This window comes from Leptonychotes weddellii, chromosome 8 (assembly GCF_054177405.1).
Source record: "Leptonychotes weddellii isolate Sample4059 chromosome 8, ASM5417740v2, whole genome shotgun sequence".
Lineage (NCBI taxonomy): Eukaryota > Metazoa > Chordata > Mammalia > Carnivora > Phocidae > Leptonychotes > Leptonychotes weddellii.
In genome coordinates, this window is record NC_138376.1 from 70,148,497 (window position 1) to 70,157,088 (window position 8,592).

An 8,592-nucleotide genomic window follows, 5' to 3' on the forward strand; every position below is an offset into this window, starting at 1 on the left:
GTTTTTATAATCCAGAGACAAAATTGCTAAAATTCCCATATGAGATTAGGATAAAGTCAAGCAAATATAGGAAAACTTTGTTTCTTCCTCCTTCTCACTCTCTGATGTGAAAAACGGGATGCTGAGGGAGTTCAACTTTTCTGAAAACTTTAAGGAGCACAAAATCTTGTCATTTTCTAGTAATTCCTGCTGCTAGGTTGGTATTACCAGGAACAGACCTATTTTGATGGTCAGACCTGTAGTAATTCTTGCATAACTATTTTGTAAATTATTGAATTAATTAACCATAAAAGGGCAAATGTATTTGAGCTATGGTTTCTCACAATTCTAAAATTTCCAATACAGTTACCTTGGCTCATAAGACACATTCGTCACTGGTCAGGTAATGTTTTATGGAAAGAAAATCCTGGTACCAACTTCAGCTCAAAACCAGAGTCGAGATGATCAAGCCTGTGAAAACAAGTTCTTGAGATCCTGTGGGCAAATAGGCAATACCTGAATTTTTAAAAGATTTTTATCAGGATCGTGTAATTCTAAAGGGGGTGTGCTTGACAGTTCGACAATTAGTTCCAGCTGTGCTAGTGGTGGGGCTTACGCTAGTTTCATAGCAGCCTGAATTCTTCGTTTTCTCAACATTAAAATGAGTTTATTAATTTAGCAAGGAATTGATTACTTTCAGGCAAAAAACCAAAACATCATGCAGTGAGTAAAAACAAAGAAAGTCTGGTGGTGTAGGAATATTAAAATAGGTATTTCGTAATACCCAAGGATGAGTCAAGCAATAGGGCCTCAGGACTATCTAGAAACAAGAACTTAGAAAGACATTAACCATGCACCAAAGACATGGCCTGTGTTACCTGGGGAAACAGGGGCTCACACTTTCAATTCTCTGTAGCTCTGCTTGGTTATTCGTTCTTTCTGCAGATTTTTTGTTCTGCCTCATTTACATAAAGTGGATTTACATCACTCTCTAATTCTAGCAATAGTGATATAGTACTCTTAACAATCTGCAAAGTAATTTCAAACTTAGTGGTTTACTGTCAACAGTGATATGATAGTGTAATTTTGAAGCCATCTTATAAATGTTGTCTGAATATATATGTTTGTGTAAGAATAAGTAGATAGATAGGTAAATAGGTAGGTAGATAGGTAGATTTATTATGAGGAATCAGCTCACATGGTTATGGGAGCTGAGAAGCCCCAGAATCTGCCATCTGCAAACTGAACACACAAGGAAGCTGGTGGTGTTAATTCCACACTGAATCTGAAGGCCTGAGATCCACGGGAAATGATGGTATAAACCCCAGGTGAAGAGCAAAAGACTGATGTCACAGCTCGACAGGCAGGGAGGAACTAAAATGGGTGAGTTTTTCTTTTCCCTCCATTATGTTCTACTTAGGCCCTCAAGAGATTGGATGATGCCCCTACTTGACTAACCCTACAGATTCAAATGCTAATATCATCTAGAAACATCCTCCCTGACACAGTGGCAGTAAGGTTTAATCCAGCCACCCCCATGGCAATGAAGTCAACACCCAAAACTAAATATCACACCACCTCAATATTGGTGATCAAATTTGGCATCATTAATGGTGGGACAACCTAACAATATGTGACTTCTGCATAACACAATAAAAAAACATACTGCCTATAAAGTACAATTTTTCTGCTACAACAAGTATCTGCATAAGGCAAATGAACTTATACTCAATCGGTAAATTGGGTAGTAATGTCAATGGAATATAGAAGGTGTGATGGTTCATTTATGATTTTTCTTAGTTAAGAAGAGAAGGAGTAGAATTATTACCTGGCCTAACGTTGCCAGAGAAAACCCTAGCTCTAAGAAGAAAAGATCCTCAGGGCTTAAGGCAGAAAGTTTTCAGCATGTATAGAACCAGTCAGTAACAGTCAAGAACAGGTACAGGTGTATTCAGAGGTGGGCTGAGGAATAAGTTTGGGACATTATCACAATTAGCTGCAATCATAAATATATTCTTCCCTGATTTCTTCTAATAAAAGCTTTATATTAATACTTTTCACATTTAGTACTACGATTCATATAGAATGAGATTTTGCATATGGTCTGATAGAAATGTCAAAGTTTGTAATTTTTTAATATACGCATACTGTTTAGGTGGCATCATTTATTAAAGAGATAGCACTCTTTGTCCTGCTCTGCAGTGTTTCCTTTGTCATAAACTTTCTCTGTTGGTGTGGGTTCATTTCTAAACCCTCTATGCTGTTTCATTGGTCTGTTTGTCAATCCTTGTCCTTGTTGTACACTATTTAGTGAGGTGTTACAAGAAGATGTTTTCTCTAGTAGTTTAAGATTTCCAATTTGTACTTATTCAAGGTTCTCTTGACTATTCCTGCCCGTTTACATTTCTATATAGCATTTAGAATTAGCTTGTCATTTTCCAGCCCTTCCAAAACTAAAAAGGAACACTAGGATTTTTTAGAGATCATAATACCTCTCTATAAAGTTTGGGAATTGTCTTCTAATCCATTGGATACAGTATAGACTGTTATTTTTGTTTTCCCTTGTACCTCTCCATGTTTTGTTGTTTTCTACATATGGTTCCCACATAACCTGCATTAGACTGATGTGATTGTAAATGGCATTACCTACAAAAATAATTCTTGTTTGTGCTGGTATATATAACTACAATTGATGTTCATAGTAACTTCATGTCCAGTCCAGTGATGTAACTCAATTCATTAATTCTAGTAGTGTGAGTGTGTATTCTTTTGAACTTTCTATGGGAAAATCATGTTGTCTGCACATAGGAGATTTTTATTTTGGTATCATCATCATCATCATCATTATCATCATTTTATTACTATTTGGTTTTTTGCCCTGGGTAGGACTTGCAGGAAAATGTGTAAACATCATAGGAACCATCCTTGTTTCACTCCAGAACTCAGAATCCTTCATTTTACAACTGAATTTGTTTGTTGTTTTTTTAAAAATAGATGCTTTGTACCAGAATATGAAAATTCTGTTTCATTTCTAGTTTCCTATTATTTAAAACTGTGAATGGGTTTTGAGATAATTATTATAATTCCTTTAATTATTTTGTGCTAAATTAGAAAACTACATTGATTTATTTTAAAATTTTAATCGATCCTTGAAGTCATGGAATAAATGTAATTTTTACAACATATTGTCTTCCTTGGCGGGGAGAGGCAGAGAGAGAGGGAGAGAGAGAATCTTGAGCAGGCTCTATGCCCAGTGTGGAGCCCAATGCAGGGCTTGATCTGACGACCCTGAGATCAAAACCTGAGCTGCAACCAAGAGTCAGACACTTAACTGACTGAGCTACCCAAGTGCCCTTGATATATTGTCTTTTTAATTAATTGATGGACTCCTTTTGATAATATTTTCTAGCGTTTTTATATCTATTCAGGAAAGATAGCGGTCTTTTAGGGTCTTGGTATCAAGCTGGGGTCATAAAAAGAGTTTGGAATATTCCTTCCCTTGAGTTTATAAAAGTAGTTATTTAAGATTGGTATTTTTTATTTATTTGTTTGTTTAAAGATTTTCACTTGGAGTTTTATCTGAAACACTATTTTAATTAAATTCAATTATAAAAGGACTCATTAGATTTTTACTTCTATCCATTTTGAGAAAACTATTTTTCTAGGAATTTTGTTTAAGTTTCCATATTTATTGCCAGAAAAACAGCTTATCCTTTTTGTTTGTTTGTTTTTGGCCCCACAATACCTCTGTGAAACAAACTACTTTAAGGATTATTGGCTTAAAACATACACTTCCTTTTGTGCATTGACTCTGTATCCAGGAACGACATACATTCATTAATTTCAGAGGTTTAAATGTGGATTTTTAATTATCTATGTAGAAATATATCATCTTCAAATAAAAAGAATTTTGTTTCTGCCTTTCCAGTCTTACACATCTATCATCTATCTATCTACATCTATGTTGGCTTTGCTCTTTCTATTTTGTCAGCTTGGCATAGTTCTTAGGGTCTAAGCTGTACTTGAGGGGGGTCACATGCTTCATTAGCCAGCTGTGTTAAGCTGGGCAGTTTTGCTGATTTGGGCTGGGCCCCTCTCCACAAAACTGGAGCCTCAGCTCTGTCTTTTGGGCTTATTCAGCTGTGCTTCACATTGTCTCTCATCTGTTCAGACCAGCTTGGGCTTGTTTATAAGGAGAAGGTAGGGGTCCAACAGAAAGAGAGTGGAATCATAGAAGGCATCCTGAGACCCGGGCTTAGAAGTCACATGCCATCTTTTCCACCATATTTTATTAGCAAAGAAAATTATAAGACCCAATTCAAAGGATGTTAAAATAGACTCAACCTTTCTATAGGAGGAGCTAAAAAGTCACATTGAAGAAAGCAAAGGTAGAGGGAAAAATGGAGATAGAAGGCATTTTTGCAATCAATCAACTACACTCTTATTTTCATTGTCTTTATCAATGTAATGTTTTCACTTTTCTCATTTATGATATTAATTGTGTCCCTTTTTTCTGTTTCTTGGTAAATTTTTATGGGTTTCTTAGTTATTGATCTTTGCAAAAAAGCAAAATTTGACTTTGCTGCTTTTTTCTTTTTCTTTTTTATTTCATTAATTTCTGCTCTTCTTATTTCCTTCATTGAGCTTTTTTATGGCATTATTTATCTGTTGCAACTTTTTACAGAAATTAAATAATTGATGTTTAAGTGTTCTTAAATAATTGACTTTTACATTTCCCTAATATATATGCATTTTGGATATTTTCTACTTTGCAATGTGATTTCTTATTTGAAAAAAACAAAAAAGCTACTTATGTGAGTTGCTTTATTTCAAAATACTTGGGAATTGTTATCAAGAAGTTTTTATCATTTCTGTATAATTTTATTCTTGTCAATAACAAGCTACAAATTTTCAATTTTGAGGTGTTTTTTTGTTTGGTTGTTTTTTCGCCCAACATACAATTAATTTTTTTCTGTTTCATGAGTATTTGAAAAGCATGTGTAGTAATCATTGCTGGCTGCAGTTTCTTATGTGTAGCATTAGATCACGTTTGTTCATCATTCTACTCAAATATTCTATACTTATACTGACTTTGTCTGCCTTTTTTCTTCTGGAAAAACTATGCTACAATTTCTACCATGATTGTGGATTTACTTATTTCTCTTTTTTAATTCCTTCCATTTTATTTTAAATTGTTAGGTATAAGCAATTTTGAATAAGAACTGGATATTAGATGATTTTAGGAAATTATTACTGATATTCTTTTTTTTTTTTTTTTTTTAAAGATTTTATTTATTTATTTGACAGATAGAGACACAGTGAGAGAGGGAACACAAGCAGGGGGAGTGGGAGAGGGAGAAGCAGGCTTCCCGCCAAGCAGGGAGCCCGATGTGGGGCTCGATCCCAGGACCCTGGGATCATGACCTGAGCCGAAGGCAGACACTTAACGACTGAGCCACCCAGGCGCCCCGATTACTGATATTCTTAAGTATGACAATGGCATATTTATGTTGGCTAATATTATTTTTAGAAGATGCATAATGAATAATTTAGGGAAAAAGGCATATGACATTGAAACCTATTATCAGTATTTTAGGACATAAATTTTGTTTTTTATACACATGTATAATTTTATAGCAAAAATTGACAATTACTTATGCTAGGTGTTAGGTGTATGTGTGTTACAGTATAATTATTTCAATATTTCTATATGTTTAAAATTCTTATAATTAAAAATAATTGGACAGATATTCAGAATGTTCTGAACTTGCTGAACATCCTGCTGAATAGAGAGAAAAAAGAATTCCTACAGCAGGATGGGTTTAAGTTTCTTTTTGTGTGTTAATGCTTGCACTTCAATACCTATGTTAATCTTTTTCTCAAAATCTTTCCTAATATATTCAGAAGTAATCACCTAACCCATTTGTCTCTGTAATACCAATCCATTTAGAATATTCTATGACAGAAAGTATCTGGTTCCTGATATCACACCCTTAGTGAACATGTGTTGAGTGACTTCAGACAAAGATCTATGTTCCACAGTATGCTAATTTTCCAATTTAGGGCATTAACAATTAGTTCCAATTTTATCCAATAGCAATTCGATGTACTCCATATTTTCTCTAAGGGTCTCATTGCTTGCAATTCCACTCAAGGAATAAATACCAATATTGAGCCTTGTTTAATTGCAGGAGACAGAAGCCTACTTAAGTTTGATCAAGTAAAAAGAGATTTATTATACAGCTATTAATGAAAAAGGGAATGCTGATCAAAGCCTCAGAAAGAGAGGAAATTTGGGATGTCATAATTTGTTTTTTCTTTTTTTAAAAGATTTATTTATTAGACAGAGAGAGACACAGTGAGAGAGGGAACACAAGCAGGGGGAGTGGGAGAGGGAGAAGAAGGCTTCCCGCGGAGCAGGGAGCCCCTTGCAGGGCTCGATCCCAGGACCCTGGGATCATGACCTGAGCCAAAGGCAGATGCTTAATGAGTGAGCCACCCAGGCGCCCCTGTCATAATTTGTTAATAAGAGATTGCTTTTAGCTTCTTTTGGGTCTTAGTTTTTTGTTTTGTTTTGGTTTTTTTTGTTTTTGTTTTTTTAAAGATTTTATTTATTTATTTATTAGAGAACGAGCGAGAGAGAAACAGCATGAGAGGGGGGAGGGTCAGAGGGAGAAGCAGGCTCCCCGCCGAGCCGGAATCCGATGCGGGACTCGATCCCAGCACTCCGGGATCATGACCTGAGCCGAAGGCAGTCGCTCAACTGACTGAGCCACCCAGGCGCCCCTGTTTTGTTTTGTTTTGTTTTGTTTTTTATCTTCTTATCTCAATATCTGTGTCTCAGATTTATCAGGAGAGACTCTCTGATTGAATCAGTCCAAATGATGAATTTTTCTTTGGAGAAGGAGCCTTCCCCATCCATTCAGATGCAGTTAGGTGGGAGACAGCTTGTATGTCCCGTATTGCAAATGGAAAAACCATAGCTGTTGGCCAGAGAGATTCTTTCAGAAGAGATTGTGGGCTGGGAAATAGTGATCAACATCTTCAAGACATCTTGTCAACTCAAGCATTGTCAAGGTCATTAGCAAACTGAGCCAGTTTTCAGCAATGATTCTAACTTGAAAAAGTAAAAGGATTAGGTCTGCATGTGCATGAATTCAGCTAATATTTTATAATAAATGAGAAGAACATTTTTAAAAATCTTAGATGTTTCACGATCAGCTTCTGGAAGAAGAGACTGCCCTGAATACATTACTTCATTAGTATTATACTAAGGACCTCAGACCTTCATCAAGGTGTAACAAAGTGTTTAGATAAAATAGCCAACCTGTAATTACAGCACTGATAGAATCTCCTCTGTTATCTGATCCACGGGTCTGGCACAGGAAGCTCCTTGAATCTATGCAAAAGAGGGGAGAATAGATTTACATTTATATCTGTCTTCCTACAGAAATGTGAATGAAAGGAATGTCATGCATTTTAAAGAGGTTTCCAATGGATGCACTCCGGTTGGACCCACCTGTCTCAGGGAGGTATTTAATTCAACTTGGCAATTACAGCTTAAGAATACTAAGTTTTGTGGGGAAATTAAATACAAAGTCAATACCCTCATAGAACTTAAAGTGTTTTATGATTATAAAATACACATTAGTTTGTGAGCAAAACTGTTAATATATTAATGTATCTGTTATAAACTATGTGAAAGAGTAGTCTGGAGCAAGAGTTAAGAAATTTTCAGGCATGGTGTGTAATGACCTTGCCAAATAGGTAAATTCTGGATAAATGGAGATGAAAAGGGAGACACAGCAGAATGGAGGAATATTATAAATGGAGTGTGATGAATTAAAGTTAGGGTACTAAAGGCCACAGGCTTAAACCATTTATAATTTTACGAGAAATTTTTGAAGAAAGGCCAGGGGAACATAACCTTTCCACTATAATTTTATGGAGGAAGTTGTTGTGCTTTGTGGAATTAGGACTGGAAAATTATGCTGAACAAGTCTGGTGAATTTGAAAAAGATGTTTCATTTCTTTGCTAATCTAACTGAATATTTAATGACTCAGGAAGATGCAAGTGTCATTTTTGTCATTCAGTATTATCTATTTTCACAAGTACCGTCCAAATACTGAAACAAACACAAAGACAAACCATGGATTGTCTGCTGCTTCTTGGCAATAGTACAGTAAATTTTACTAAACGGTTTTACTAAGTTATATGTTGTTTTTCAAATATTTTAATGAAAGTCTGACAAAAATTCTATTAACTAATTTTTTTCATTAAATACTCACACTTTATAGGGGTCTTTTAATTTGAAGTACCAAGGATACTTTTGAATATTTTTCCTAGGAATCTCTCAAAACCCCAAAAATTCTTTTTCATGTAGATTAAAAGTTCATGTTAAGTAATAAAATGTGTAATTTATTGTTATAGCTTATCACTGAAAAATAATTCTTATCTTTTCCTTCCACTATATCTTTAGAACTTGCACATTTAAAAAAAACTATCTTCCCCACATTTTTATTTATCAAATGTAGTTAGTGATATCTCTCTGTAGGGTTATAGCGGGAATTAAATGAGATATTTGAGTAGATTTAAATGTATAAACCTGAGTA